The sequence below is a fragment of the Pelobates fuscus genome, chromosome 3, assembly GCF_036172605.1.
Source record: "Pelobates fuscus isolate aPelFus1 chromosome 3, aPelFus1.pri, whole genome shotgun sequence".
Classification (NCBI taxonomy): Eukaryota; Metazoa; Chordata; class Amphibia; order Anura; family Pelobatidae; genus Pelobates; species Pelobates fuscus.
In genome coordinates, this window is record NC_086319.1 from 164,686,716 (window position 1) to 164,712,044 (window position 25,329).

The following is a 25,329-nucleotide window of genomic DNA, read 5'->3' on the forward strand; positions in this document are numbered from 1 at the left end:
ATGCTCCAGGTGTAAAAAAATAAAAATAAATTTTCAATCAGGTTTTATTACAAACTTCCTGTATGAGCCATGTGCAAAGATATCTGGGATATGTAGTTTTATTCATTACCATATGGAGTTCGGTTCCATTTCAGCTGCATACTTGGAACTACATATCCCATATGCACAGTAATTATTCTTGGGCGCCTCACAGTGGTCAAAGTTATGATTGCAACTGCTTATAGAGGCATAGGTGCAGACGGACGGGGACTGGCTTACAGGTAAGAAGGTGTCTATGCTGTGTTTAGCTGAGGGTCTTCCACAGGGGCAGAAAGGGGTTACAGTTACAGTTCTTATTATTGAGCTATACTGCAATTCGACAGGAAATTGTTATGTTTTACTGACCAGCAGATATCAGCATGCTTTCTGTGGCCAAAGTGTGAAAAACTCAGAATTACCACGGTAGGGGTAAAATATTATGTTAGTTTTCACTTATCTTTTTTTTTTCTCTTCTCTCTTTTTTATAGTTTTACATTTATTTACCAAAAAAGGGTTATGTTTTTTTCCCTTTATTAACCATGCATTTGTTGATCCTTTTTTTTTTTTTTTAAAGAAACCTACCAACAGGTATCACTGAAATGGTTATTTTTGGGTGAGGCTTTCAAATGTAAGCAAATAGTTGAAATTTGCCTGGCAGTACCTGCGTTTTAAAGAAATCATGGAGCGATATGGGCATCTTATCCAAATGCTCAGCTCTTCATTAACTGCACACATTGTATATCAAATACAGTATCAGTGTGCACTGCGCCAAATCTAGTGTACCTTAACAAAGAGGAAATTATAAAAAATTGTACCAAAAACATAGAGGCTTTTTTTTTTTTTTAACAATGTGTGTTAAAAACAATAGCCTGTGCAAATGGTGCATGAGATGACAACCTTTATCTATATTGTGCTTGCTGGTATACGTTTTTTCATGTCATTTTTGTAAACATTTTGTTTTATAATTCTGTAGTGCTTGTTGTAAACAGTACATGTAGTTAGTCGGATAAGTCAATAAAAGCAGTAATAACAAAATCAGTATTTTAAGACCGATTTCTAGCACTCTTTTTTTTTATGTAATCAGAAGCGAACTGTCCTATACACCACTGGTGAGCGTGATACAGGGTAGGATCAGGTTGACATCCCAGGCTGCCTAGGGAACTTCCACAATTATGCGTCAAAAGGTGTTAGGTGAGAGCATTTGTGTATCGCATATTCATGTCATTTTTCACACTTAAACAGTAAGCAGATTTCTCAACCATTAGAACAAACAAGAAAGATGTGTACCAGATTATCAATTTATAGAAAAGTCTTAAATGGACACTTAAAGCGACACTGTCACCCCTCCCCTCCCCCCTCCCTGGAAAATTAGTATTTTATGAGTCTCTATTGACTGGGTTGGAAATTTCACTAATATTCCAACAGAGTCAAGAGATGCACAGAGTCTCAGTATATTTCCTATGTTTGACACTTTTATACACTGGGCAGAGCAGGGTCCTCCTCAACCTCCTGTTCCTGTACCATTTTGGAATGGTCTCATTTGTGGGTAAATCTCACCCTTTTCTAATATTGTAAATTGCTACAGAATATGTTGGCACTATATAAATACCAATAATAATCTAGCTGTCCCCAGTGCAATTGGTTGCAGGGCTGCAGGGAATTGGCTCTGTCTATTGAGAATCCCGTGGTCTCGCGGGATCCTCCATAGACTTCAATGCTTAGTTCAGTAGTGACTTCAATGCTTAGTTCAGCAGTGGCGTGCTGAAGAGGACTTGCCAGGAGAAAAGGGCGTTGCCCACGAGGGACAAGTTCAGGTAAGTAGGACTCTCTGGACCACAGTGGCAATGTCACTGTCCAGAGTCTTTGCAAATTCTGCGGAGTCCCCAGACAATGACAGTGACTCTTTAATAGAACAGCTATGTATCTGTTCATTGTGCAAATATAAAAATAATAATTTCAAAAAAAGGACTAGGTAGAAATTTTCTATGCTTTTGCTATGAACTTACAGTAAAGTATTCTGACCAAAATGATGCTTGGTCCTCAAAAGGACACTAAAAGCATTCAGACCACTTCATCTTAATGAGTTGGTTTGGGTGCAGTGCCCCTGTTTGTTCAAGCCTGCAATGTAAAACACACTGTCATTCTTTTGGAGCAGCAATATTTATTTTGGTCACCTAACTATGAGTACTATGAGTATATCCAGCCTTACCCAAAACCCCATAGGAAAGTATTATACAATTCTTTCCAAAGGGGGAAGTCTTAAAGGGATTCTATAGTGCCAGGAAAACAAAGCTGTTTTCCTGGCACTATAGAATCCTACAGTGCCCCCTCCCTCACGCTCCTGCCCCGCCGACGTCAGCCGGCAAGGGAGACCTAATGCGCATGCGCGGAATGGCCGCGCTCGCATTACGATTTCCTAAAAGGAAATAATTATTCAATGTTTTTCTATGGGAAAACATCTGACGCTGGAGGTCCTCTTGGAGAGTGTTAGGACATCCAGCGTCAGATAACGGACCGAAGGTCCATTTCAAACCAGGAAGCCCTCTACTGGCTGTCTGGTATTCAGCTACTAGAGGTGGAGTTAACCCTGGATAGTAATTATTGCAGTTTTTCAATAAATGCAATAATTACTATTGCAGGGTTAAGGGACATGGGACATTGCACCCAGATCACTTCAATGAGCTGAAGTGGTCTGGGTGCCTGCAGTGTCCCATTAATGCGAGTGAGGCTATTGCTGCGTATTCCGCAATAGATCTCCCCCACCGGTTGACGTCGGCGGAGGAGTGTGGGCGAAGCCTGAACCACGAACAAGGGATTTTAATCCCTTCTGCACCCTGAGGGAGAGAGGATGCGAGTTAACTAGGGTGCTATAGTGCCAGGATAATACTGGCACCACAGTTTCCCTTTCGTCATACATGTTTGTATTTATACTGCTATACTGTTCCTTTATGGGAGAAAACCACTTAGTTTCTGTTTATGCAGCACTAGCCCCACCTCCCTTGACTGTGACTCACTTATCACTCACTTTGATCTTACAGCTTGGTAACAATACTCCTTTTTGCAATTTTATTTTATTTATTTATTTTTTTCTTTAATGCACACAGTATGTCAACCTGTAGCATATAACTTAAATAACCAATGGGCATGGTATCTAATAGTACATCATTTGATTAAGAGTACTTGCTCAATGAAGGTTCACAGTAAGGTATTTTTCTTGACATTTTATTTATTTTTAGATTCATAAAATTGTCTTGTCTAATATGCATTAGTTTATCAGCATCTCGTGACCCATGGGAGGGTTTGACAAGTGCTGGAACCAATTTGCCTATAGATCTCAAAACCTGACAAGCATGACCACTTGGGTGGCTTGAGGCTGGAAAAAAGGCTTCTTGGATGTCAGTGTTGGCAGGGGAACTTTATTACGGAATTGGTTAAAGGAGAAATCGAGAAAGGGGGCAACAGCAAAATCATAGTCCGGAGGCAATACATTTCCTGTCTGGTTCCAAAAAGCCTGAAAATCTTAAAGTTAGGAACAGGGCAGGAATGCAGATAAATCCTTGGTTTCTTGATTCAGGACATCGGAATAAATGAGACCATGAATAGGAGTGCTCTGGATTTTTTTTTTACGCAGTGTCTGATCACAAGTAAGCTAATTCCCATGAAAAGAGTATCGCCAGAGTCTATAAAGGGTGCCATTTTGATGCACACATGAGCTGGCTGCGGTGCCTGATGTGTAGATGCCACAACACTCTCCCACCCTATTGATCACACTGATGCCAAGATGAAGCCTGCTGTAGTCATGGACTTAAAAGTAGAGAGACAAATACTGGCCATAAAACATACATACATACATACTGAACCAACCACCAGATGGATTGTCCTCTGACATTGATTATTTACTTTTTAGGACTGCTAGAGTTTGATATTCTAGTTACAGTTAGAATATATATATATATATATATATATATATATATATATAATTAATTAATTAAGCTTGTACCTCATCTAATATTGCATGTTTACTTTAATACATCTCTCTACTGCAAAACACAGACAGTATTTTCAAGCACTGGCTAAACACAGCCTGTATCCATCTATTTCTATATTACAAAAAGGTGGCAGTCTTTCTTGGGAGTCTACTCCTACGATTGTAGATACCTTTATTTTGTTGTACCCTGCAATGACTCTTTGTTCTGTATGTAATGAATCAAATGCCACAATAAAAGAAAGAATGAAAAAAAAAAAAAAAGAAAAGAATATATATATATTTATATATATTCTATTTGTGGTCGGAAACAAAAAAACGTGTAATAACGTATTAATGGAACAAGTCAGTAATGGTGTGCCGAAACTGACGTAAGGGTAGGCCTGTAATAAAAGAGGGCCCACCAGGTAGATTGGATTTAAAGGAGAAGGGTGAGGTAGGTGGGATGAACTGCACGGCAAAGATAAGAAGGGGGTGTGGGTTTTTATATGGGAATGCTAACTCCTCCCACAAATGCAGGCTTTTGGCCTTTAACCCCTTAAATCCGGAGGGCGTACTATTACGCCCTGCAGGAGCCGGCTCTAAACGCCGGCGGGCGTAATAGTACGTCCTCACTATAATGGCCGCCTACGTGGCCGGCGCTAATCGCCCGCTGCAGATCGCGGTCGGGGGGGGATACCTGGCCCCCCAGGCAACCCCCCCTGTGGCCGGTGACCGCGATCTGCAGTCTCTGATCGCAGTGACAGGCTGTCACTGCGATCCGTTTTTTCCGTGTGTCAGCCGATTTCAAATCGGCTGACACACGTGGCCGGCGGCTTTCCCCTGTGCAGATCGCGGTCGGGGGACTTACCTGGCCCCCCAGGCAGTCCCCCTGGGGTCAGTGACCGCGATCTGCACTGTCTAAGAGGCGGATACATGTAACAGGCGCAATGATCCCCCTGCAGATTGGTTAGGGGGAGTGCTTGTACCACCCAGGTACTCCCCCTGTGGTCAATTACCCAATCTGCAGGAGGTGATCACAGTGACAGGCAGTCACTGTGATCACTGATCCTGTGTGTCAGCCAGTGATGTGAAATCACTGGCTGACACTGTCTCTGCCCCCTCTCCTGTAATAAAAATAAAAGATTAGTTAAAAAAAAAAAAAAAAAAATTCCAGTTACAAATAAAATATACTTAGATCATATATATTACAGATCAGTGCACTCGCTTATTAACTAAACAGTGATTTCAAATTTTGTTTTTAAATAGTACTTTTTAGGATTTGAAATCACTGTTTAGTTAATAAGCGAGTGCACTGATCTGTACATTTTGTATTTTGGTCTCAGTAGCACCCTGTAACAAATGCATGTTTAGGTGAGTGCAGCCCTCCTGACTTTGTTTATAATTATAGGGGTCTAGGCCAACCCCTGGGTTTTGCACCCCTCCCTGCCACAGGTGTCTCATTCCAGGATCCTATTTAGCCTTGACTTGCAGAGAGTCCCAGTAAGGAAGCATTTCCCAAGTAAGTGGATTAATCGCATAAGAGCAAGCATTAGGCTGTTAAAGTAGGACCTGCCAAGAACGGGGTACTTTAATGCAGTTGGCAGGCTTATGCAATGTATGATCATATAATGTAACCAAACCCCCATTATTTTTTACCTAGGTGAGGTGTTTTTAAATAGTACTTTTTAGGATTTGAAATCACTGTTTAGATAATAAGTGAGTGCTCTGATCAGTACATTATAAATATAAATATATATATATATATATATATATATATAATAATTTAACATAATTCGGTTCTTTTATTAATTACAATTAGCGGGACCTGCCTGACAACCCAGGCCGAAAGTATAGGGAATTTAATTTTCTAGCACTATATTTAACCCTATAACTTTCCATGACACCATAAAACCTGTACATGGGTGGTACGGTTTTACTCGGGAGACATTTTTCCACACATAAATGGCACTTACACTGACGATCTTATTGCTAGAATACTGTTTTGAAACACAAATTTTTGTTTTCAGCAAAGTCTCCTGAGTATAACAGTACCCCTCATGTACAGGTTTTATGGTGTTTTCAAAAGTTAGAGTCAAATATAAGGCTTGCGTTTCAGTTTTTTCACAATGAAATTTGCCAGATTGGTTATGTTACCTTTGAGACCGTATGGTAGCCCAGGAATAAGAATTACCCCCATGATGGCATAACATTTGCAAAAGTAGACAACCCAAGGTATTGCAAATGGGGTATGTCCAGTCTTTTTTAGTAGCCACTTAGTCACAAACACTGGCCAAAATTGGCGTTCAAATTAGTTCTTTGAATTTTTATTTTTGTTGTGCATGGTATAACAATAGGCTTGTTCAGCCACAATAGCAGTCACAAGCAGTAATATAACAAACAGTTGAAACATAACGTGGCATATGAGTATACAGCACATTTTTAGTTTTGCAAGAGAACGTAATAGGGTGAAACGCTACAACAGTGTACATAGAATTAGACAGATTAAACAGTGGCATGAGTAGGTGCACATTTTTTTTTTAAAACGGGCTTAGTATAACTGATTGTCAATTAAGTATTCTAGTATAAATGTGTAACAGTATTGTATTACAAGATAGCGTCTTATGTTAAACAGGCTGGGTGTGTGGGGGTATCAGGGGTTTTTAGCTGGTCGACAAGTAACCACATATGCTTATTCGCCTTAAGAGTTTTGTTCGTTATAACAACCATGCAATGAGACAGCCAGGCTATACAATTTATGTTAACAGTTGGTACCTGTTAACTAGGAACATGATTATTTTTTTTTTTTTTTCCCCTCAATTCTTTGTTTTGTTGTGCAAAGGTCAGTTAACATGCAAGCCAGTTATGCCACAACAGCACGCTCCAGCATATCATTAATTACATAACTAGACATAGATGTGGCATTCATAACTGTTACACATTTTTATGAAGGTATAAGAAAACGATTCTTGCGGTACAAACATTTTCAAAAATAGCAGTAGTAGAATAGGTGTAGACTTGCTGGGCTGCGTTCTAGCGAAGTACAGTTAACTAATGTAGCAAGTTCGCTTGTTAGTCACATGAAGGATGTCATTTGGCTAGATCTTTACCCTGTGGCACTGGGTTAAGCTCCCCTTTCCCTGCATTAGGACACAGCCTGGTTCTGCTAATAGGTCTGTGTGTCTATGTCCCCCGTTAGTGTCTCATGGGCTGCTATTGCAGGAACCGGCTTAAATTGCGCTTAAGCAAAATCATGTTACATGTAGGGATTTACCGCTTAAGACAGATCATGCATGTTTATATAATGCAGGCAGGGGTGCGTCGCCTTATGGGTCGTCACCGGGTGAAAACATAACGTGTACAGGCTTGTGTCAAATGTCAGATTAAACTAAACTAGGCAAACAAACAAACGGCTAGGCAAGATTATGAGTATTGGTATTGATATTAACTAGACATCTGCTGAAGGTGAGCATTGCAATGTCCTGCATGGTGTAGGCTGTAGATACAGGACTCCATCTCCACTCGTCACTCGGGTTAGCTCAGTTTAGCCGATGCCCACCGGGTATACAGGGCTGTCTATTATGTGTGTGGCTTGCCATAGTGCAATATCGTCGCTTGGTGTGGAGATGTCCAGCTGTAAACGGCACCGCTGTCGGCCCTGCAGTGGTTTGGTCGTGCGTCTTAGGACTGGCGTTCGTGTGTTGGTACAGGGCTCTCCGCGGCAGCTTTGTGCAGGATGACTGTCTGCAGCTTGCCTCCTCAGCCGGTAGCACTGCCTCCTTCGTTTTCGTCGCTCCGCTGCAGTCGGGTTAGTGTGGGATTTCTTTCCGTCCTTAGGGAGCCCCCCAGGTCTCTACTTAGTGCTCTCACGTGTTTTCGTGTTTGGCTCTCGTGTGGCTTTTGTTTGATGTGTGTTGCTGCTCGGTATGGCCCATAACCTGCTCAGCATGGCTTCCAGGGCAACCGTCCGTCCAGTGCTTGGTTCTGCTAGTTCGAGCTGCGGCAGTTGCAGGCCGCATGTTTCCACCATCTTTGGTGTCTCAGTCTCTCTCTGCTTGGGAGTTTTGTGAGGCCCCCAGATGCGTCCGAGACCGTGGTAGCTCAGGTCTTCGGGGACCGGGATGACCCCCGCCGGTCCATAGGGGGGGATTTTGGAGTGCCCCTTAGTCTGCCAGAGAACCGGGAGAGCGGCCGTCTCTCCTCGGCTCCCACCCGTGTAGGCCATCAACCTCGATTGGGTAAGTCCAGCACCGAAGAACCTTGAATCGGGTATCACCCGGCGCAGCACAGTCCCCCAGATACGAATATTGCTTTAAGCTGTTGGTACAACCGGGTGGTCGGGCAATAAACCCAGAATCTGGGCTCCGGACTCAGGAGCCCTCGGCATGTGCATCTAGTCTGCTTGAGAGTCAGGCTCCGCCCCCCTTTGCATTTTTCACACACAAAGAAATATTAATGTTCACTTTGGCTAGTGTTTGTGACCAAGTGGCTACTAAAAAGACTGGACATACCCCATTTGCAATACCTTGGGTTGTCTACTATTGCAAATGGTATGCCATCATGGGGGTAATTCTCATTCCTGAGCTACCATACAGTCTAAAAGGCAACGTAACCAATCTGGCGAATTTCAATGTGAAAAAACTGAAAGGTGTAACATGCTATATTTGACCCTGTAACTTTCCAAAACACCATAAAACCTATAAATAGGGGTTACTGTTTTACACGTGAGACATCGCTGAATACAAATGTGTATTTTATTGCAGTATAAGCAAACCGTATTATGACCGTCACAGTTAGAATTTCATGTAGAACTAAACATTTTTTAAAAATTCTTCTTTTTTTCCTGTTTTTCAATATTTTCCCCATATTAAATTGTGTTTTATACCTAAATATTTGATGTTAAATGAAAGCCCTGTTTCCCCTGAATAAAATTATATATAATAAGGGGGGGTGCATTTAATATGAAAGAGGTGAATTACGGTTGGACAGACATATAGCGCAAATGCCAGGTTTTGTTTACGTTTTGTTCTGTTCACAACGTGTACATTTGGCTGCGGTCTTAAGGGGTTAAACTTGTGGTTAGTAACATATAAGCCGTGGCAGTGGTGTGCTGAAACCGATGTAAGGGTAGGCCTGTAATAAAAGAGGGCAAAAGAAATGCAGAAAAAACAAACACACTTATGGCTTAACTATTACAATACAAGATTCTTAAATGCTTACTTAATTCTTGCTCTGGTTGACGAATATACCTATTGAATACAGTGGATTTCCAACGACCTAATCTTATAATGATATAAACAGTTGTGTTGGTACTGGATGCAGCTCTGATTATAAATTAGTGGCCGGAGTATGAGGCTGAATTAAGACAACCTAATGCATAGATGTTTGACATAGATCATGAATTTGGAAGTTGTGAGGGGACCGCCTTATAGTGTGAGTAGTGGGGATTCTGATGATTTGTCTCTGATGTTGTGTAGATGTGCGTCCAGGACCTAAACAGGGCACCAATTATTCTTGGTAGTGTAGAAGGATAGCCGGTCTGATTGGATTTGGAATGTACTAATAATAGAATATAATGATCATTTATTTTCTTATATCTTTGATGGTGACACACAGATGACTGTCTGTTTTTGCTTCCACTGTGAATTCTCTAGGTCTCAAAAACCCATAAAATGCAATATAAATGGCAGTTTTGAGGACCATATTGTGAGAGGGTCGAATGGTTGGGTGTCCAGTATATTTGATAGGGCTCGGAATTTCTCCCCATCTATAGATAACTGTTAATCGGTAGTGGGATGATCTACTTAATTGGTGCCTTTTAGGATGTTTTTGATGGGATATGAGGATAAGAAAGTAGTGATTTGGCATAGTGGTCATTATGAAATGTTGTACACCTGTTAACTAAAATTTTGATGGTATTGTATGATACTTTGAGTTGAAGGTGGCAAAATGCGGCAAATGCTACCATGGTTTGAACAGCACAGTCGGTGTTAAATTCCGCTGAGAACCGATTTAAAATGGTCATAGCCCTGTTATTGTCAGGGTGGCGGTCCGGTGCCCGGGACCCAGACACTATCCAGGCAGCGGTGCAGGACTGGGACCCAGTATGCCTGATGTTCAGAGTAGGAGTCACAGTGTGGAGGTGGATTAGCAGGGTAACCGCACGCCCCCTGGTGTTGAGCACCAGCGTTTGTGCAGCTACAACCAGAACCCTGAATTCGCTTCAATGGACACCAGGAACTAGGAGCTTGGAAATTATGCAGACCTCCCAGCAGCTGAATAGGGAGGCTCTGCAGCAAGATTGTATCCAGTACTAGAAACAAGGCAAGACTAGAGATAGGCACCAAACAAGACAGAACTAATAGAACCCAGCACCAGAGAAAGATAGTAAGCTAAACCCAGAACATATACACAAGATATGAGGAAAACCATGAACATAACATGGGCATGACTGGACAGAACTGTACATCAGGGCCGGACTGGGGATACAAAGCAGCCCTGGGAAAAAAATCTATGCCAGCCCCATAAGTCATTGCGCCATATATTGTCGCATGTAATATGTAAGGCTATGTCTTGCCACTCCAGATGATTGAGTAATTATATATATATATATATATATATATATATATATATATATATATATATATATTGCTTTTTCTAATATAATATATTGGTCCTTTCAGAGTAAAACATTTTAATTATACAGTAAGCATTCTCACTGACACACACAAGCTCATTGATACACAGCCTCATAGACAAACAATTTCACTAATATACATAAGCTCATTGACATAAAAACACAAGCTCACTCACTAGCAGACACACACACACGCAAGCAAGCAAACTCACTAGCAGGCACACACACACACACACACAGCTTAATGTAGTGGTTCTGGTGTCTATAGCCTGTCCCTGCAGGCTTTTGAATGTAAACACTGACTTTTCAGAGAAAAGGCAGTGTTTACATTGCTTCCTAGTGACACCTCTAGTGACAGACACTCAGACGGTCACTAGAGGCGATTCCTGTGTCAGTGCGGATTGGCTGAGATCATCAAGCTTGATGATCTGTCATAGAGGCAGAGACCAGCATGACATTGGAAAAAACAAAGTGAGTAAAACACTTTTTACAAACACACACAGACACTACGACTGACACACACACCATGACACAGACATACACACACCATGACACAGACATACACACACCATGACACAGACATACACACACCATGACACAGACATACACACACCATGACACAGACATACACACACCATGACACAGACATACACACACCATGACACAGACATACACACACCATGACACAGACATACACACACCATGACACAGACATACACACACCATGACACAGACATGCACACACCATGACACAGACATGCACACACCATGACACAGACAGGCACACACCATGACACAGACAGGCACACACCATGACACAGACAGGCACACACCATGACACAGACAGGCACACACCATGACACAGACAGGCACACACCATGACACAGACAGGCACACACCATGACACAGACAGGCACACACCATGACACAGACAGGCACACACCATGACACAGACAGGCACACACCATGACACAGACACACAGTGACACAGACACACAGTGACACAGACACACAGTGACACAGACACACAGTGACACAGACACACAGTGACACAGACACACAGTGACACAGACACACAGTGACACAGACACACAGTGACACAGACACACACACACCATGACACACACACACCATGACACAGACAGGCACACACCATGACACAGACAGGCACACACCATGACACAGACAGGCACACACCGTGACACAGACAGGCACACACCGTGACACAGACAGGCACACACCGTGACACAGACAGGCACACACCGTGACACAGACAGGCACACACCGTGACACAGACAGACACACACCGTGACACAGACAGGCACACACCGTGACACAGACAGACACACACCGTGACACAGACAGACACACACCGTGACACAGACAGACACACACCGTGACACAGACAGACACACACCGTGACACAGACAGACACACACCGTGACACAGACAGACACACACCGTGACACAGACAGACACACACCGTGACACAGACAGACACACACCGTGACACAGACAGACACACACCGTGACACAGACAGACACACACCGTGACACAGACAGACACACACCGTGACACAGACAGACACACACCGTGACACAGACAGACACACACCGACACACACACAGACACACACACAGCATGACACACAGACACACACACACAGCATGACACACAGACACACACACACAGCATGACACACAGACACACACACAGCATGACACACAGACACACACACACAGCATGACACACAGACACACACACACAGCATGACACACAGACACACACACACAGCATGACACAGACACACACACACAGCATGACACACACACACACACACAGCATGACACACACACACACACACAGCATGACACACACACACACACACAGCATGACACACAGACACACACACTCCCACTGACATACATACTTGTTGTTACCTGTGTGGGTGGGTGGGCAGACTGATAGGTGCCCCTCCCCTTCTGTGCCCTATTTTGCCCCCTGTCCTCCTGTGTGCTTTTTAGCCCCTTCCCCTCCTGTGCCCTTATGTAGCACCCTCCCTTCCTGTGCCCTCTTTAGCCCCCTCCCGTGCCCTCTTTAGCCACCTCCCCTTCCTGTGACCTCTTAGCCCCCTCCCCTCCTGTGCCCTTTGTTACCCCCCTCCCCTTCCTGTGACCTCTTAGCCCCCTCCCCTCCTGTGCCCTTTGTTACCCCCCCTCCCCTTCCTGTGACCTCTTAGCCCCCTCCCCTCCTGTGCCCTTTGTTACCCCCACCCTCCCCTTCCTGTGACCTTTGTTACCCCCCACCCCCTCCCCTCCCCTGCTCACCGCCCAGCCAGCCTTCCTGAAGCTCTTCTTGCGGCCGCAGGGGAAGCTCTTCTGGCGGCCACTGGGGGAGCAGGCTGTTCGGTCTCTGCTCCCCCTCCCTCGCGCGCAGCTTAATGAGACCGGGGCCGGAATATGACGTCATATTCTGGCGCTGGTCTCTTTCTAGCGCGCGAGGGAGGGGGAGCAGAGACAGAACAGCCTGCTTCCCCTGCGGCCGCAAGGAGAGCTTCCCCTGCGGCCGCCATCCAAGCTCTCCATGCGGCCGCAGGACACCCACTTTTCTCCCCGGCCCCAGGTGCCGACGGCCCACCGGGAAATTTCCCGGTATCCCGGTGGGCCAGTCCGGCCCTGCTGTACATGGACTGGGTATACAAACTAAAACAAGACAAGATAACATAGGCAAAACAAGGAGAAATAACCAAGTACTACATATGAAAATCATGGGGATTTAGTCACACTATATGATCATACATTGCATAAGCCTGCCAACAACGCCAATGTACCCCATATCTGGCAGGTCCTACACTTCCTAATGTATGCTAAAACATCCAAAGAATACATATATAGCACTTACCTGCAAGAAAGGGCAGAGAATTGAAACACTGCTGCAGGTCCAGGCTGAAACCAAAAGGAATGGTTGAAAACAAACGGGTGTGGCAAATAAAACAAACGTTTAAATGAATCCAAGAGACTGGGAAATCCAGGGACGGACTATAGGAATGAACCCAGAAATCCCAGCATAAAGAAAACCAGACATAGAATAAAACAAGAAAAACTAAACAAGAATTGTAAGAAGAGTACTGGATACCAGAAGCCATTGCCAGACATCTCCACAGAACAGAGCAGGACGTGACAGTTATAGGTTTTTTAGCTTCTGACATGGGCCAATAATCGGTTCCGTCCAGGATTAGATTGTGGAATTGCGGGGTGCAGATTGGGTATCTGTTGACAGTTGAATGAAATAGGAAGAATTCATGCAATTTATAAGGTACAGCATCAGTGGCTGAATTGTAACCAGGTACACATTCACAGACAAGGAAATTGGTAGGTGGCTGCCCACCAAGTCAACCCGTGAACTAAATAATGGTCAAGGATGATGACCGACCCATATTATTATTTTGCAAGCTGCCATGTTGTCTGTATAATATTTAACAGCCATACCTGACCAAAGTTTACCCCATGAAAAGGCTCTGCTGCCACTGTGGGGTAAATTTAGAAGAAAGCGGATGTATTCTGAAAGGAGGTAACTCAATTTTTTCTTTAGGCCAGTAATCTATTTTTTTTTTTTTTTTTTTAATTCTTTATTTTTCCTTTTCATAGCACATATAATGAATTCTTACATTCCCGCCTCGCCACAACAGCGATTTCGGGCGTAGTGTGGTACATAGTCATGTAGTTTTATGTTGCGCCATTAGGGGTGTTATTCAACTGAGTTACATTTGTCCTGTCCGAAGACAGATCTTTACATGCAATAACTTATAGCCATCTATAGATGTCATGTAATCTCTTAACCAATGGTTGTTGTAAATTGCAGCGAACCCGGTGTTAGCGGCTGCGTCAATCCAAAAAAAACGGGGATTGGTTGGACACTGAAGGAATAAACATTAAGTTTCCAGTGTGCGAGGAATTCTTGCCAGATGGACAGATCTGACCTAGCAGGTGGATATAGACAAATACTGTCATATGAAAAGCCTGGAAGGAGGCATAGCAGTCTGGATATAAATGATCTACCCTCTGGAATAATACGCATTGCGAAGTTCAAGCATCCCAGTAAGGATTGGAGAACTTTGCACATACAAACTAATACATTTAGGAATTTGTCTAACTATTCGCGAATATTACTGTTTATCCTCAGGAAGACAGGACTGCATTACATTGGAGTCTAGTACGATCCCTAGAAAATGAGTCTAGTAGTAGTGGATCCAATGGTCTTGTTGGGTGAAAGTGGAATGCCAAGTGTAAAAATTTGTGCTGATGTGCATGTTAAGCTTAGAGGTGTTTTACTGCTATCTTCCACCAACAGAAAATCATCCAAATAATGTATCACCGTGCGACACCTGACTATGTTGAGGAGAAGCCAGCATAGAGCCTTGGCAAATATGTTTAAAACTTAATTAATTATTTATTTTTCTCCACTTGATACCATGAATATGCTGTAAGTAGGGATGAATAGGTAGCAACTTAAAAGTGTTGCTGATATCTGTTTTGCGTAATCACGCAGTCTTACCAGCTTTTAAGATTGCCTGTATGACATTATCCATAGTGGCATAGTGTAGAGAAAATTCAGAGGACGGAATGAGTAAATAAGTTGGAGGTGGATGAGGAATGAGGAGCTGATAAGTCTATGCTCATACGTTTTTTGTTAGAGTATTTGCTAATCGCAATGCCAATGGAGTTAGTACGCCAAGATGAAAAAAGGAGGGGAGGAAAATGGACCTATCATAAACCTTGGTGAACTTCTTTGTCCGTGAGGGAGTCAAGCGTGAAAAACTAGAACAAATTACATCCCTATATAGGCCAAAGACTAGGACAAATTTGAGGATGGTACGTTTATTATTAAGACGTGTATCTCTAGCCTTCATTACCAGCACTAAGTCACCGTAATTGTATGTTCTGTTTTCCACTACATCTTGAGAGGCACTTAATAAAGACACAGTGTACAAGGTTCTTGGAACTCAGTAGGGTTACCATGCCTGACAGGGGTGCTAGGCCTAGCGGTAATGCTAGGGAGGGATGACTCTTCGCATAGTTTGGCTTCCTTGGACATAATGCAAAGGAGATACAAGTAAAATCTAACTGATTAACATATCCCCCACATATTTGTAGAACTGGCTTGCTAACAAGTGGCGTGACAGGTGAAAGGCCCTGCTAGTTGCCAAGCAGCAGAAAAGAGGCTCTATCTATGATTTGGGGCTCAAGCCACTGAACGTTGTGGTGGGGTGTTGACCTCTAGATGACCGTAAAAGATTCGAAATGTGTGGCCGTGACAGATGAGGCCCTAGCCTTAAACCCAAAAGGTGGATAATGGCAGACTATTACTATGATATAGGATGATTGGGCTAAACCTCCTAGTTAAGGTGGGGGAGTTGGCCTTGCGTGACCAGCTATTATGAGTTAAACTAAGGCCAGCACCTGATCCTACACAGTTCTCTAACCCTAAATGAGGGCTTGATAAGAAAATGAGGAACAGGGTAAGGTACCTAGCATACCACAAATTGGGAATTCTTGAAAACTAGGTATTAGATGAGACCTAGAAAAGTGAAATAAGCATCTAATTGCTATAGTGTGGAAGAGTTTTTTTTACTTGAGTAGTGCAGACAACTTAACCTATTGCATGACAGATGTCCAAGAACCAAAAGGAAGGATAGAATGACATAACATATATATATATATATATATATATATATATATATATATATATATATATATATATATATATATATATATATACTAGAAACCCACCAAAGTTATAATTGTTATTAATGCATAATGATAGATACCTATCGTAATTACAGGTGGATAGTATCACCAAAAGCAGGAGGAACAAAGGAAAACCTAAACAAAATGAATATAACGTGATTATCCCAGACCAAGAGAATGTGAACCCAGTATACATTTGTATGATGCAAGACTTGCAGATAATTGAGACATGCATGTATTATGATTGATTGTGTAACGCCGTGTCCTAATGAAGCAAGGAAAATAAATCAAGCCCCGTTCCCTAGGACCGTTTTTTTTTTTTTGTTTGTTTGTTTTTTGCACATAATGTGGGCCATAGTGAGGCCAAGTGTAGTATTTGAGATAAACAAACCATGTATAGGTGCTATGAAAGTAATGAATTAAAACAGACAGGAAATATAAGGACTAGAGAGGATAGTTGATTCTTGCAATACCTAAAATGAATGAATAAGACACAGACAATAAAACTATGATTACATAAACCCCTGAAAGTGTTCTATATGGACCTAACATAGGCAGATTTACAAGGAATGACCTAATGCAATTTCTGCTATTTAAAACTCGTTAACCCCTTCCCGACCGGTGACGGAAATTTTCCGTCAACCTTGTCCTTCAGTTAAGGACCGTTGACGGAAAATTTCCGTCATTTACTAAAGTTAACCCCAGATCGCCGCGATCGCGGGGTTAACGGTGCTCCGGTCTGCCTCTGCATTAGAGGCAGAACGGGAGCACCCGATCAGGCTGCCCCAGCACCGGTGCTCGCTCTGACAGCATGTCAGAGCGAGCACATGTGCTCAATGTACTTACCTTCCGCCTCTCTGCACTTCCGGGTTCTGTGTGAAGTGCAGGGAGACGGATCTTCAATTATCCTGCCCCCTAGTGTAAAAAAAATTTAATAATTAAAGTTAAATCCCACCCCCCTTTCCCCTGTTTTAATAAAATTAACCCCTTCCCTGCCAATTGATCACTGACTACAGTGATCAATTGGCAGGGTATACATTTTAATGTCATCTGATTTTTTTTTTTTTTTTTTTTTTACCCCTGAGGGTTAATTATTATTTTATTTAACCCTCAGGGGTTAAATTTATTTTATTAATTAATTTAAATATTTAAAAATTATATATTTAGCTAGCTGGGATGGGTGGAAGTTAGTGGGGAATTGGGGAATTTGGTGTTAGGCTAACTAGGGGTTAATGTAAAAAATGTTTTTAAAATAAGCTTTAAAAAGGTAAAAAAAATTTTTTTTTAACTGTTTTAGTAACGTTTAAGTAAAAAAAAAAATGCCACCCCCCTTTACCCAGTCTAAATAAAAATTAACCCCTTCCCTGCCAGTTGATCGCTGCCTACAGTGATCAACATACAGATCGCAGTATTATACTGTGATCTAATTTTTTTTTAACCCCTGATGATTAACTTTTATTTATATTTTTTTAACCCTCAGGGGTTCAATTTATTTAATTCATTTAAATATTTTATAATTATATATTTTGCTAGCTGGGGTGGGTGGGAGATATGGGGAATTTACTGTTAGTGCTGCTTACTGCTAGTTAGGGGTTAACGGTAAAAAAAAAGTTTAAAAAAACGGGTTTTACAAAGTAAAAAAATGCTCATTACCACTACACTTGGTACAAGCTAGCGGAAAAATGATCCCACGCTAAGGTTCAAAATATGCCTTTTGAATTACCCTGGGATGTCTTCTTTAAGAAATGGTATGCCTTTATGGAGTAATTGGATTATATAGCCTTGTAAAATACTCTAAAATGGGACATGGACACAGCGTAAAAATTCAAAGTTTGAAACAAAACTGGAATGGCTGTGTCTCAAATGTTTTCCTTCAATGTCCACATATACCTGGCAAAGGTACATACGGGGATATTGCTGTACTCAGCCGACATAGCTGAGCAACATATTAAGTATTATACAGTCATAGTACACATAAGGTTTGCAAAATATACTGCGCAAACTCACTTTGTGTGTCAAAAAGGCAGAAAAAATGCTTTTTACCACTACACTTGGAACAAGCTAGCAGAAAAAATATCCCACGCTAAGGTTCAAAATATGCCTTTTGAATTGCCCTGGGATGTCTTCTTTAAGAAATGGTATGCCTTTATAGTGTAGTTGTAATATGTAGCCTGCTCAAGTGCTCCAAAGTGGGACACGGACGCATCAAAACCCTCCATGAAAATTCACACTTAACCCCTTAAGGACCAAACTTCTGGAATAAAAGGGAATCATGACATGTCACATGTCATGTGTCCTTAAGGGGTTAAAAACCTTAACTTGTTATGTCTCTTTTACAGCAGTGTAACTTCACAAAATAGTGTCTAGGTCATACATTGGGCATATTGTTTTACTCAGAAGGCTTAGCTGAGCATAATTTGGGGAGTTTGAACTTAGTGGCACATATGAAATGTACAAAATGCCCAGCAAAAATGTAATCCATATGTAAAAAAATGCCCAAAATTATATTTTACCACATACTTTAGCATATATTGGTGAAAAAATGGGGGCATGTTAAAGCGCAACATGCACCATATGAGATACCCTGAGGTGTCTACTTTTACAAATGGTAGGCCTTTGTGACGTTTTTTTTTGAACAGTCAAACTGCTATAATACCCCAAATGGAAGCATTGGCTCATTAAATCCGCCTCTCAACATTCTACTGTAAATGTTGAAACGGACAGGTCTCCTATATGGCACTGTAGCTTCCAGAAATGGTGCCAAAGACATACAATGGGGGTACCGTTGTACTCAGCAGAAGTAACTGAACACATAATAAAACCTTGTACAGGAATAGCACACACCAACTTTACAAAATACACATGAGAAGTTCTTTGTTACAAGTTTGTGTGCCAAAAACTCAAACTAAATTTTACTCCAATATTTAGCAGAGATTGGCGGTGAAATGGCTACTTAGAAAGTGTCAAAACAACCTTAGGACAATAGCCTGTGATGTCTACTTTATATAAATATATACTTTTGTGTGGCAATTTTGTTTTCTTTTATGGCTATTAAGCTTACAAGACAAACATGCCAAATTCTAAAATCGATCCATATTAAAAGTTAATTTTACTCCTTGTGCTTTGTGACCTGTAACTAGCAAAAAAAACTGAAAATCCCAGACACATTATATATTCTGTAAATCAGAACAACTAAATGAATTTATTTTGAATTACTTTCTTTAACCTGCACACATTATTATTGCAAAAACTGGACAAAAAACAAATTTTTCATTTTTTTTGCATTTTTCTGTATTTTTTTTAATAATAAATACGTGTGTGTGTGTGTGTGTATGTATGTATGTGTGTGTGTGTGTGTGTGTATATATATATATACACATCAAATTAAAGCCCTTTCTGTCCTTTAAAAAACAGTATATAATATGTGTCGGTGCAATAAACGAGAGAGATGCAAATTGAAGTTGAACGCATACAGCAAGAAAATGCAAAAATTGTTTGTGTCATTAAGCGTAAGACAAGCTTCTGAAGCTGTGTCCTTAAGGGGTTAAAGCGTAATTCTATATACATTTACATTGGACCAACTGTTATAATAAATGACATGTAGCCATATAACATATGAAATCAACGTGCTAAACAGAGAAGGGTATGTAACAAAGGGATAGCAAGAGAAAATAGCGCACTTGTAGTTATAAATTGAAAACACCATTTAGTAAGCAAGCCCTTTTGTATATTGAACCTTCCTTATTTTATGCATGAAACAAACGAATGTGGTAGAGTTATACTATGAACAAACTCTTGAATGATACAAGTGCTAGCTAAATTTGAGTGATTTATCGAACACTAAAATCTGCAGAATTGTACTTCAACCAAACCACATAAAAATCCAATGTTCGAACTAATTGAAATGAATGTATAAGGCATTAAGACAAGAAATATTATAATTTAAACTAATTGAAATGTATTTAAGGCATTAATACACAAAAGATTGTTTAAACGAATGTACAAGGCATTAATACTCGAAAGATTAGCCTACGGTGGGATTGCACGAACGCGACCATTCCCGCCTGTTACCTGAATATGTTTTTCAGTTTTGTCGGGTACCATTCTCTACGTTTGGCGGAATTCGTGGGAAAAACCCCGCAAACAAGAACTGCGAGGAGACCCAGAGGAGAGCTAAAATTGGCAGGAGATTTGAATGAAACTGATGAACTGCACGGTAAAGGTAAGCAGGGGTGTGGGTTTTTATATGGGAATGCTAACTCCTTCCACAAATACAGGACTTTGGCCTATAAACATTATAGCGGGAGAGGGAGGGAGAGAGAACGAATGCACACACCGCAATAGAGTTGTGGTGGGGAAAAGAGTGTGCATGAAAATTCCTTCCACCTGAAGTAAGTGGATAGTTAATACATTGCTAAACACAAATACACACCAGTCAAGCCAAAAGACTTGCTTTTCCCACAGATATCTCACTTCAACAGTGCTCTCACTACTGAGGGATTCTATGTAGGCGTATGCAAATGAGCTCAATGTATGAACTATCCACTTACTTCAGGTGGAAGGGATTTTCATACACACTTTTTTCCCCATCACAGCTCTGTTGGTATGTACTTTACAAGTAACGCCAAGCCTCCATTGGAAGCCAGTAACCAACCTCATGCTGATGACTAACTATCATTAACAATGAAACAGCTGTCCATGTGTGGTTCACTGGCTTTGCTTCTCTTCCTGAGTTGTGTTTCAAAGCTGTTGTATACAGCGGACACATACTCCAAGGAATCCATGTATAAAGTGGAATTATGAGGAAACAAAAAGTGTTTTTTTGTTGAGCTCATTTGCATACGCCTACCCAGAATTCATTGCACTACTGAGAGCACTGTTAAAGTGAGATTTCTGTGGGAAAAGCAAGTCTTATGGCTTGACTGGTGTGTGTATTTGTGCTTCGCAATGTATGAACTATATATATATATATATATATATATATATATATCTTTTATGTACACAATGTTCTCTATATGAACATTTTGATCAGTGTTGAATGCTGGGTGTAGTCATCTTTTACAATGCTGTGTTATGTCTGTTTTAGTCTTTGTTGTTCTGTGGGATTCAGACAACGAGCATGAAAGGTGTTGATGACAGAGTGCTTTCATTGTATGACTGTAGAATATTCCATTACTGAACAAGACTGTGCAGGGAAGTAAAATACTACATTTAAGTCAAGGAGAACAAAGGCTGCATTCTCTTTCCCTGTGCTACATGTCATCCTAAAACTTGCTGTAGCAATGTGTAACTGATGATGATACCTACTTAACTTAATTAGATATAGAGATAGCACAGTAGTTAGATCTCCACAATCTCAGAAATACAGGTTCAATTTTCAACAAAGGTCAACAAAGCCTTTCATCTGTCACTTTGAAGGTTTACAAAAAATCTGGTAGTTTACAAAATAGTTAGAGGTTATGCTTTTAAAAGTTGTGACATGCTTCAGTTACCTCAATTTCAGTGCTGACTTCAGACTCTATGTGAGTGTATTCACTCCTTTTACCTGCTTGAGCTTAATTGAGGAATTTTGTACCTGCTTGAGCATAATTGAAAATTTCCAAATGCAATCTAAAGTATGACAGGACCAGTTAGGGCTCCATAACAACTTAATCAAAATTAAGTTATGTTGCCATGAGGTCCCTGGCTCTGGCTTACCTTTAGGGGTTAATGGTTTGTGACGGTAGTCACCATCACCTGGATTTTCATACGAACATTTTATGTGGAACCCTGGACTTCTACTGGTCAGTCACCTTGTGCCTATTATAGCTGCAGGGTGTGTGTAGTGTATTTGTGCATTGTAGGTTGTTTTGTGTTCTCTCTGTCCTGCTGATGCTTGCTACCAACTAGGTGGATTTGGCTATGGAGCTTGTATAGCGCCCTCCGTTAGTAGCAACAGCAATGTCCACTATTTTTTTTTTTTTAAATTCTTTATTTTTGTTGTGCAAGCAGTAAACAAAGTTTTATTCATCATGACATACTTAGTAACAAGAAAAATGTCCTCTGCTCAAACTTTGCCCAAAATTTGACGCATCAAATCAAACGCCTGCATGCTTTCCACAAGAGTCCTCGAAGGCCTCTCACTCCTCTCTGACTCAAGATCACATCGGATGTCTGCCATCTTAATTGACCAGTGAGGGCTGGCTGGCTGTACAGGCCTCTCAGGCTGCTGGATCCCTGGGGCTGATGGAATGGCCTCTGCAGGGTGGACCGGGATGACTCCACTGGTCCAAAGGGGACGACGACGAGGGCATCAACTGTTTTTCCCGCCAGGCGTTAGCACTGGGAAGCTTGAAACTGTTTCGGGCTCGAAGAAGGTAGGTGCTCAGCAACAGATTTGGTGTCTCGATAGTCTCTGGCACCTAATGGCACCTCTGTCCTCTGCTCAAACTTTGCCCAAAATTTGACGCATCAAATCGAACGCCTGCATGCTTTCCACAATAGTCCTCGAAGGCCTCTCACTCTCGAAGGCCTGTATTCTAGTTTCTTTTGGAACTTTGTGTACTCTGTGGATTTTTAGAGATCCCAGTAACAGTCCTCGGACCTGATGACTGGCTGCACGATCCCTCTAGCTCTGGGATAACTCAAGAGAGCTAGGCCTGAGAGCCACAAGTGTCTTTGTAAAGGCAATAGTACTTACATTGCAGGCAGAGGTGGATACCTGCTTGCAAGAAGGGCTGTAGCGGATTAGGCAGAGGGGACGGTATCTACCTGGAAGGAGAGCTGCAGCTTGGTCGGTTGGAAGAGCTTTGGGAGACTGCAGTCAAACTTCGGCAACAGGGGCTGAAGCGTTCCAGGGCTTCTGCAAGTGACTAGGAGGCGGACTGGGCGGAGGTACTCAGTCTGGGTATAGGAGCTCCGTCACATGGTTTAACCACAAAGAACAAACATCTTAACCAGTGCTAGATCTCTCTTCTCCCACGTCCTTCTTAAATCCTAGATAACGGAAGGCTCGGACGGGATGTCGCTGACTGACTTAGAGCGGTCAGATGACACTCTAAGCTAAGCAGTGGTTCCCCATTTATGAATACGGTATGATTTTTTTTTTTTTTTTTTTAATGCGTAACTACTGATTGGCTTAGAGTGTCAACTGACTGCTTAAGCTAATCAGCGGCGCCCCTGACTGAGCCTTCCTTAATCTTGGATTAAAGAAAGCAGGAGTAAAGGGGGGCAGAGGGCTCTGGTACTGGAGCACAGACTTTTGGGTTAAACCATTCATGAACAGTTTAACCCCTTAAGGTAAGCCAGCACCATTGACCTCCTGACACCATAATAACTTAATTTTGTTAAGGTTGTAATGGAACCCAAACAGGTCATTTAAGTATAGCAATCAGCATGGAAACCTGTGCTACCTGCAGGCACTTTGATAAATCCTCCCAAAGTATTTATTGTGTTATCTTTAATGACATGTAGCTCTTAAATTCAGGTGGGTAGTTACAGCTGGCCAGTTAACAAACAAGCAATAAAACAGGCATAATTGTGGGAAACTAAGCAGAAAGGAAGGCTGTATCCATAGAGCATTATATATACTTTGCTCAAAAATGTTTGGCTTTCTGACTTCTGGGAATTTTGGGGACTTTACCTTGATGGTAATCTCTCCAGTGTTTCACCTTTTTGGTCAATCTCTCACAGATGTAATATTTCTATAACAGTCCATAACTTTCATTCACTCTTTATAAGAAGAAACTGCTTTGGTGTATTGATTTAGAAAAAAAATACTGGAAATATCCTAATGTTTATATGACCCGTACATATATTAGAACCAATAATGTTTGGAGATGTTAACCTCAATAACACAAATATTTGCCCAGTACCATATGGAACAGAAAACCATCTGTATTCTTCACCTAAGCACTAACTTGTCCCAGCAGGGTAAGCCCTTGAGAATTTTTGGGCCTATAGAACTTTTGCAGCACAGCACAACTGCTGATTAAAGAGTAGTCAAGGTAAAGGATGATGGTCAGAACAGGTTACTTTGATTCTTATTAAAGAAAACCAAAAGAAAAACCTGGAATTTATATATGTTCACATGAATAGTTATCTAAGGAAAGCAAAGAAAGTACACCCTTTTTGAATTATAAGGTTTTATTTAACCGGACATAATAAGAATCGTTCCTTGGCAGGTCTTCAAATTAGATAAATACAACCTCAGATGAACAACCCATTACATATTACACAGTGTCATGATTTATGTAAAAAGGCCAACCGCCCTCTAAAGGTCCAACCACAGCATTTCAATTGGATTGAGGTCTGGGCTTTGACTGGGCTATTGCAACACTTTGATTATTTTCTTTTTCAGCCATTGTGTTGTAGATCTGCTGGTATGCTTGGGATCATTGTCCTGTTGCAATTTCGGCCAAGCTTTAGCTGTCAGACAGATGGCCTTACATTTGACTCTTGAATACTTTGGTATACAGAGGAGTTAATGGTCAAATCCATGACTGAAAGGTTCCCAGGTCCTGTGGCTGCAAAACAAGCACCCCTTCACCACGGTGCTTGACAGTTGGTATGAGGTATTTGTGCTGATATGGTCAAATCTCCACTTTGGTCTCGCCTGTCCAAAGAACATTGTTACAAAAGTCTTGTGGTTTGTTCAGATACCCCTTTACAAACCTAAGCCATGCTTCCATGTTCTTTTTAGAGAGAAGAGGCTTTCTCCTAGCAACCCTTCCAAACAAACGATACTTGTTGATTCTTTTTCTAATTGTACCGTCATTTAAAATGCTAACTGAGGCCTCTAGAGTCTGAGATGTCACTTTTTTGTTTTTGTTTTTTTGCAATTTCTCTGATTATTGCACGGTCTGGCTTTGGAGTGAATTTGCAGGGATGACCACTCCTGGGAAGATTGTCAACTGTCTTGAATGTTATTATTCTCACTGTATGATAATGGACTTTAAATTGTTTTAAAATAACCTTACAACCC

At 41.5% G+C, this 25,329-nt stretch overlaps 1 protein-coding gene across 3 annotated transcripts in view; it reads left to right on the top strand.

Annotated features, from left to right (window-relative positions):
- Window positions 1-231: 231 nt before the first annotated feature.
- The window catches only part of TBXAS1 (thromboxane A synthase 1), a 148,997-nt gene continuing 123,899 nt past the window's right edge, over window positions 232-25,329 (top strand). The window contains exon 1 of one of the 3 annotated variants that reach the window (XM_063447624.1): window positions 232-260. The gene's annotated coding sequence lies outside the window, so the exon portion shown is untranslated. Of the gene's footprint in view, window positions 261-15,444; window positions 15,492-20,566; window positions 20,590-25,329 lie in introns of those variants that run through there. The other 2 variants (XM_063447625.1, XM_063447626.1) reach the window with 2 other exon arrangements.